The sequence below is a fragment of the Malus sylvestris genome, chromosome 10 (genome assembly GCF_916048215.2).
Source record: "Malus sylvestris chromosome 10, drMalSylv7.2, whole genome shotgun sequence".
Classification (NCBI taxonomy): domain Eukaryota; kingdom Viridiplantae; phylum Streptophyta; class Magnoliopsida; order Rosales; family Rosaceae; genus Malus; species Malus sylvestris.
In genome coordinates this window covers 9,690,934-9,700,167 of record NC_062269.1, presented here as the reverse complement: position 1 = coordinate 9,700,167, position 9,234 = coordinate 9,690,934, and positions in this window count along the sequence as shown.

Sequence of the window (9,234 nt, the reverse complement as noted above, 5' to 3'; positions counted from 1 at the left end):
CACGTCTTCAACCAATAGGGACAATGCGTTTGACTTACCTAAGTGTATGGTCTAAAATATTCATAATATTCCGATATTTCCATCGAAATTTTCGTGTTTTTGGACAACCGATATTTCCGATATCATCGATATTTTAGACATTTCTAAGTTACTCATGTATCTTATCATGCAATGTACAAAGTGTAAAATATTGTACTAATTCATTATATATAAATGATTATGGTGTGTTTAAACTTCTTTTATTAATTACTACATATTTTCTACACTCACAATGTTTGTCAGCTCGCTATATAATCAACTTAAATCAGTTATATCTATCATGCAATGCATTTTCTTCTAATTTTTTGTGATAAACTAATAGATAATTGACTAAATAAACATTCTGCAAAGTTTCAATAAAAATTTCCAAGTTTTTCTTACAATTTCTGTGGTTTTTATTCAATTTTTATCGATATCGATAATATCCCGATATTTCCGTGTTATTGGACTATCGATATTTTCGATATCATCGATATTTTATACCTTGCCTACGTGGTACTCTGGTATTTCCTAACAAGAATTATTTATTTTGTTTTTCTTTATACAAGTGATTGCTATCTACATTGCAGAAAAAGAGATTTAAACTAGAATGTAGAGAGATAAGTGTGGATGCAAATTTCTTTTTCCTTATTCTTGAACAAAATTGCACATACTAAACAAATAACACCTTAGGTCAAGGTCAAGAGTCTCACGCGCCTACGATGAATGGGGGGCTTTGGCCAAAAAACCTTCGAAGCCAAAGTTAGAATTTTAAGAGAAAAGTGTTTGAAGAATTTAGAGAATTTAGTAAGAAAATTGGAATCGAGTTTTTGAGAGAATGATGTAGTATTTATAAGGGTGTGACCGGCCTCCTTAGGTGAGAGAGGACCGGCCACTTGGCTCTTTTTGTGGGCTAGGTTCTTGATTTGTGTTCAATTGGGAATAATTGAATAATTAACTAATTAATTAGCCAATTAATAGAATAATTGCCTAATTGATTACTAATTAATATAATAAAAAGGGGAAAGATTTGGGAGTTACCTAGTGGAGAGGATTTGATGAGGATGGATGAAATATGTTTTGAATTATTACCTATTTTGGGCACTTTTGACTTGGTTGAGGAATGATTACCAGCTGCTTGTGTGTAGGAATCCCGGTGTGGCTCAAGGGTAATTTGTCATTTTTATCCAAAAATCCACATGTCGCCTTGTGATTATTTTTTGTTCCACAATAAGCACACTATCTTTACTCTTGTTAACTTACCTAAACTAAAATGGAATATCATGTTTCATAGGTAATCATGTATTGTGATTTCATTTTAGACAAAGAGCGGTTTAATTGATCTTTTATAGAGCCCACTTTGAATTATGTATTAATGATTCGAACAGTTAATCTGTTAGATTTGCTTTTTTAATTGATCGTGTTAAAAAATTAGACAAATCTAAGAAGCACTAAGACATTATCACTTAATATTACAATTTAATGATATTCTTTTTCACTAGTTCACTTGTAAAGTGAGATCTTAGGTTCGATTTTCGCCAAAAGCGAATTTGAACTTTTTTTTTTTTGGATAAACGATATTATCTATATTAAAGGGAAGCGAGAAAAGCTTAGTCTCAGAATGAGTTAACAATAATGTAGTTCAAATTTACCTTTGAACCACAATATTATGGAGCCCATTATAATGTTTAGCTCACTCACACACTTCCTTAGTGTAGATACTATCGTTTGTTCAAAAAAAGAAAAAAAAAACCACCAAAATATCGTATTTCATGAAAATACTAAAATGACTATTATTTTTAATAAGTAAAACAATTTAGGATGAATTTGTGCAAGGATTTTCCTTAATTAAAACGCCAAATTTAAATTTGGGTTGTTGAATCATCGTTTACTTTTGTACTTAACCACATTTATATGAATTGTTGGATCACCTACAATAAGAATGAACTGAAGAAATAAAACGTATACATTTTTCGAGTGGAGTTATCATACCCTAAATCCTTGAGCATAATTTGATGCCTCCATTATTTTTATTTGATATAATATTTTACATACATAATTAGGGCTGAAAAAAAATTTCGAAAATCCCGAATCGTACCGAAAAAATCTCGAAACCGAATAAAAAACATCCCGAACATAAAATCCAAAACCGTTTGGTACCCAAGCTCAAAAAGTTCGATACAGGATTTAGGATCTCATATGGCTTTGCTCGGTAATTCCGAACATAACCGATTAATATTTTAATATAATTTTATATATAGTTGAACTAATAATGGCCATAGATTTAGTTGAGATTCAGTATCAACGGTTCGTTACTCTCTGTCACTTCACTTCCTCAGAGACTTCAAACTCTCCGATCTGTCACCTCACTTCCACAAAGGTTCCTACACCTCTATCATCATTATGTATGGAACCATAATGACTTTCAAACAAAAAGCAAACACAAATTGACCTTCACACTAAAAAAAAAAAAAAAACTAATGAACAAGGTTTGAAAACTTTGAGTTTTAACTAAGACTGGAAAAAAATCCCAAAAACCCCAAACCATACTGAAAAAATCCCGATCCCGAATCGAAAATCTCGAAAATTTTGGTACCAATCCCGAACTGTTCAGTACGAGAATCGATTTCTAAGTTTTTTTTGTTCGGAAATCCCAAACTGATATATATATATATATATATATATATATATATATATATTTTTTTTTTTTTTAATCAACCAAGCCGTTCATTTGGCCAATAACTTTTTTTGGAAGATAGTCGGCTTATATCCACCAGCCTATATCCACCCACCTTTTCCTTTTTTAATTCTTTCTTTATCTGTCATCTTCACTAACCATTCATTTCCTTATTTTATTTTTTGATAACATCATCATCTTCTCACTCCCACAGCACAGAAAGCCATCCTCTCTCTCTCCATCCACCTACTCCCTCAAATGCAGAAGCAAGTCCAAGGCTTCCAAATCCTTTCTCAATCTTCAAAAGCAGCCACACCCGCAACCCATACCCAACCCAATCGTTCTTCCAAGACATCAGATCCATCGCTGCAAAGCAGAGTAGCCATCCATCGCTACAAAGCAGAGTAGCCATTTGATGGCGATTTCGTTCGGTAAGACATGAAAAAACTCACACATTGACGATGATCGGTACCTGATTCTGTTTGATGCACTTCGCAAAGCCCTCCGACTCCCGAAGGCAGCAAAGACAAGCCCAGGAATGAGAGGGATGGAGATAGGGGTGGAAAGGTTGACGAATCTAGGACAAAGTGTGGCTATGTGGGCTGGAGGGGAAGGTGGGAGGTGTTCGGGCAGGAATTTCACTGGGAATGGTCCCTAACTCGAGCACACAGCTCCCTGAGGAGTTAGCACTTTGGTTGTTTGTCGGGCTCCTACTTGTCGGGATACTGTAAAATGAGGACACGGTTAGTTCTTAAAGGTGCCTTTGTGGGGCCTTAGGTGTAGGCTTTGAGCCTCACAATCAAAACTAACTAGGTGCTTAGACGTGCCACTGCCATCTATATATGGCAGATGTAGAACAAGTGTGTTTTAAGCCGATTACTTGCCCCCCAAGTTATTTCTGACTTCTTGTTTATCAAAGAATTGTTGTAGATGGGTTAAGTCTACATTAAGTTCTTTTCTATACCTTTAGATCAAGGACTTTTAGTTATCTTGTATGCTTTAGGGATGAAGCTCCAGATCTGATCAAGTCATCAGTTTAATTCATTTCAATCTTTATAAAACCACTAAGTGAATCGGATCTGAGAATTGATGGGACTTTGAGTCATCAAAGGACTGGAAATAACTTGAATATAAACTAGGGAATACATTATAACACTAGATCTGTTAATTGAAAGACAAAAACAAAGAGAGTTAGGCAGTATTTCACCTTGTCGGGCAAGGTTAAACGTTTTGCTATCTCTTCTCTTTGCAGTTTACAAAAGATTGAATACTAAAGGGGACGACTAGAAAATAGTTTATACACGAGAGATCGATACTACAGCATTTAGGAAAAAAAATGTAGCAGAGCTTTTACATAGATAAAAGATGTATTTCTAAGGAAATCTAAGGCTAAAAGGGTGTAGAGTCTGGACAAAGCACGACTTTCTGGGTATTTGCTTGGCTGAGAGTCAAGTTGTATGTTTGTTTGATTGGTTAAGTGTCTTTGTCTCTGGGCCCTCTTCCTCCTTTTATAGATGAATTCGCCCGACTGCATGTAGCTTTGTTCTTGTCCGAAAGCAATTGAAGGGTAGTGACTCATCAGTATTTTACTTGTATTGCCACTGAAAAGTACTTTTGGGTTGAAGGTATGTTGATTTCAATCAGTTGTCACTTCTCTTATAAGCACTTAGCTTTTGCATTAATGAGGAAGCGCCAATTGGTCTTGAGATGAACGGTCTGAGCTTGGTCCTGGGCTTTGAGCAAGCCTCATTTCTTTAGTCTTTTTTGGGCCCTTCTTCCTTTCAGCCTATTGCACAAAATCAGTGAGGACTTTGGTACAACAGAAAGTGTTAAGTTTGTGAACTTCGCTAGGTTGCTCCGGTCACTAGTGTGAATAAGTATGTAAATGGATAGGGACAAGAAAGCAAACACAAGATGTACGTGATTCACCTAGATTGGTTACGTCCACGGAGTAGAGGAGTTCTCATTAATTGTGAAGGGTTTACACAAGTACATAGGTTCAGGCTCTCCTTTAGTGAGTACTAGTGAATGATTTAGTACAAATGACATTAGGAAATATTGTGAGAGAATGATCTCCTTTTATAGAAGAGAGTTTCTAGCTTTGTTCTAACATTGACACGTGTCGTGTTGTGATTAGCTTCCGATGTTGACACGTGTCGCGCTATGATTGGCTTCTGATGTTGACACGTGTCACGCTATGATTGGCCTCTTGGTTGGAGGGAAACTCTTCTAGATCCTTGACGGTATAACGTTGACCGGTGCTTGTTAGTTTCAGGATTGGTCAAGTATGGTACAAACAGTGCTCCCCTAATTCCCGAGTGAGGGAAGCTCATCGGTTGGGGACTTGCAAGATCCAAGCCGCTGAGTAATCACGAAACTTCTAAGTACCGAAGTGTGGTATCGTGTTCACTTGCCTTATATGTCTTATACGTAGATGTGGCATATTCTCTGGAAATACTTTTCCTCCATCTAGGGGTGGTATCTTTAACCGGTGGAGATGCACAAGGTAATGTATCAATTTGACTTGAAGCTTACTTGTAGTTTCAGGCTTGGTCAAACGCGATACAAACCATGTAGTAAGAGTCCCCCAAGTCGTCGAGCTAGGAGATTTGCCGAAAGAGGTGACAAACAAGGTAAGCAATCAAAGCTCCTAGCAATCAGTCCCAGATCAGAAGTTTGATTTCGAGTTCCGGCTAATTGTTCTCATTCTCCCTATCTTGCAGGCAACAAGAAGGATAAAGAGAAGAAAAATGAGAAGAGATGATATGAGATATTTTTGCTTTTGAAGAAGTAACTTTCCACAGGCTTATTCTTGAACTGTGTTGGAGGGTTTTCTGGTTTCCTCCAGAGTATAAGGCCGACTCAAGAATTTGAGGGACAAAACAAGTCCATCAAATCAAGAGTGCGTTCGACCTTGATGATATGTGATACTTTTGTTGTTGACAAGGTAATAGATGAATCGGCACGTGTTCTGTTGCGCTTGTCTCCACATGCTTCCTTGTATCATTCTCACTTGCCCTATCTGTTCCTCAGGCAGATGTGGTATCTTTTCTGGAAGCATAAAATGTTGAAGATGAGTACTCAAGAGCAATACCAGGTACGTAATCAGGCAAAGAGTTTCAGGTAGTCAGTTCCTGACTGGAAGCATAATTCCAAGTGCTGACTAATTGCTTTCTTTCTCATTGTCTTGCAGGTAAGAACAAGGCCAAAGGAAAAGATAGGGAAAAAACATGATATGGGATACTCTTGCTTTTAACCCTGATGATATGAGATACTCTTGCTCTGGTGTGGTTTGTTTGCAGAGGTATTATCGAATGAGGGGGAAAGCTGAGTTTTTCAAGAGACTCTGCTGAGAGTGCCCTCTCGGATGTGAAGAAAAGTTGAGCATTTTTTTTATTCGCATGTCTGCCTGGCTATGGAGGATGAAGGTTGACATATATAGGAATTATCCCAACAACGAGTGGTAACACTGTTCCTTTACCCTTCTCGATCATAGCAATGTAGTGGGAGCTGCAAGATTCACGTGTTTTAACTTTGTCAGAGCACTTTGAACAAGTGGTCTGTGGTATCTAGAAAGCTGATGTTGCGTGTGAAGGTTGCAGACAAGCTTTATCCAAGGAAATTTGGCTCTTGAAGTTCGAAGAGTGGTGCCTCTTCGGTTTTCGAACAAGCAATCATGTTGGGGATCTGGCTCTCGAGATTTGGAGAACGGTGCCTCTTAGATTTTTGAGAAAGCAATCATGTTAGGAGTTTGACTTTTGAGATTTGGAGAGCGATGCCCCTTCGATTTTTGAGAAAGTAATCCTGTTGGGGATCTGGCTCTCGAGATTTGGAGAACGATGCCTCTTCGATTTTTGAGAAAGCAATTATGTTGGGAGTCTGGCTCTTGAGATTTGGAGAGCGGTGCCTCTTCGATTTTTTAGAAAGCAATCTTGTTGGAAGTGTTTTATCGAATGTGAGTAAAGGTTGGGCATTTTTGCTAGTCTGCCTTACCATGGAGCACAGAGGTTGATACACATAGGGATTTTCCAGTTATTAAGCAGTGGTGTTATTCTTTTACCCTTGTGGGTAATAGTAGGGTAACTGGACCTTCAAAATTTATGTGTCTAAACTTTGTCAGAGATCTTTGGCAAAGTTATATGTGGTACCCGATGTTGAAGCACAAAACCGGATGGGTCTTAGAACAACGTAAATCCGACCGTGAATCTGCAAGAAGGTAAAGAACACAAGATGTATCGTGGTTCACCCCAATGTTTGGGCTACGTCCACACTGATGTTGATATTGTTTCACTCAGAATGGTGAATATACAAGAAGGCTAGAGGCAGTGTGCTCTCTAGCCTATTTTCTGTGTTTTCTCTCTTTGAGTTGTTTTCTCTCTTCCCATGGCCTAAACCTTGACCTCCCACAATGAGGAGAGTGATGAGTCCTTTTATAGAATAAGGGCCCCTCACTATTACATATTTGCCCCTTCATTTATTACATAATTACATTTGAGCCCCCGAGTATTTATACGAGGTCTAAATACGGAGGCCCTAAATATGGTACAAACAGTAGTCCCCCAAGTCTTCAGTCAAGAGAATCTTTTGGTTGAAGACTTGAAATTCAGTCCATGTGTGGGCCGAAGTAACTAGATGTCGTCTAGAACTGATACTTGATATGAGGCGGTGCTCAATGTAAAATGATGCTCAACTAAAAGTAGCACATGTTGCGAGGCTACTCGACTTGTGGCTTATGTTGCCTTGGTTGGCTCGGTTTGTGGCATTGAAGGTGAGTGAGTCTTTTTTATAGAATAAGGGTTTGCTCCTCAATACATAAGTGATGGGCTAAGAGTCTCTCTCTAATGAAGGTGAGGGAGTCTCTTTTATAGAATAAGGGCTTGCTCCTCAATATATAAGTGATGGGCTAAGAGTCTCTCTCTAATGAAGGTGAGGTAGTCCCTTTTATAAAATAAGAGTTCGCTCCTTAGTACATAAATAATGGGCTAAGTCCCACAAGTATTTTTCATAAGGCCCAGTTGTGGAAGCCAAATATATGGTACATAGTGTAGTCCCCCAAGTCTTCAGTCAATAGAGTCTGTTGGCTGGAGACTTTAAATTCAATCCATGTATGGGCCGAAGTGGCGGTTGTTCGGAGGCGGTCTCTGTATACAATGCACTGAAGCTTTGTAGGTGAAGCTTTGAAAGTGAAGTTTTATAGGTGAGGCTTTGAAAGTGAAGCTTTGAAGCTAGAGCTTTTGTAAATGAAGCTTTTGAAGTTGAAGCTTTGTAAATGAAGCTTTCGAAGTTGGAGCTCTTGTAAATGAAGCTTTCGAAGCTGGAGCTCTATAAATGAAGCTTTCGAAGTTAGAGCTATGTAAATGAAGCTTTCGAAGTTAAATCTCTATAAATGAAGCTTTCGAAGCTGGAGCTCTATAAATGAAGCTTTCGAAGCTGATTGACATAAGTGATGCTCATGAATGTTTATGTTGATTAACATGAGTGATGCTCATGGATGTTGACATGAGTGATGCTCATGAATGTTGGCATGAGTGATGCTCATGAATGTTTATGTATGATTGACATGAGTGATGCTCATGTATAATTTTAGAATACTGGACGTACTTTTGATCACCTAGTTGGTGATAATAGCGACAGGCTGCTAAATAATTTTGGAGTACTGGATGTACTTTTGATCATCTGGTTGGTGATAATAGCGGCAGGCTGCCGAATAATTTTGGAGTACTGGACATACTTTTGATCACCTGGTTGGTGATAATAGTGGCAGGCTGCTTGAATAATTTTGGAGTACTGAACGTACTTTTGATCACCTGGTTGGTGATAATAGAGGGTGAACCTTAAGTGGAAGGATGGAGGTTGGAGTTTAAAGCCATAGGGCCTGGCTCTTTTGGGCATATAGGCATTCGCCCTCCACATAACATTCAAGCCCACTATTTTAGGCTTGCCGACATTTTTCCCTTTGTTTTTTTTTTTTTGGCATGTTGCCTTCTTTCTTTATTTATGATTACAAGTGTGAGGGGAAGTCCCTCTAGAGAAAGAGAGAGTTTGAAAGCAGGGATTGTGGTTGTGAGCCTTGTGGCTTCTGTATATGAGGATGAGACCTCTGGATTGTGAGGGTGAGAAGGCCCTTTTATAGATTAAGGGCTCCTCCCATTTTACATAAATCATGGGCTTAATGTCTAGAAGCCCAAGTAACGAGGCCCAATATAAACTTATCATTTTAGACAATGTAGTGGACATCTTCCTTAGTGGTTGACAAAAGCCATTTTGCCTGATAATAAAGTTCTTATCTCTATTTTTGACGAAATTATGGTCTGCTCCCTTTATTCCTTGCTTTTGCAGTGTCCCCCATGTGCTCTCGCATAGGAAAGCCTCATTTTATTCCTTGCTTTTGCATATGGGTGTTTATTCCTTGCTTTTGCAGTGTTCCCCCATGTGCTCTCGCAGAGGAAAACCTCCCTTTATTCCTTGCTTTTGCATATGGGTGGTCAACAGCGCGCCCTTTTCCTCATCAGCACCTCTCTCTGTCTCCACCTCACCTC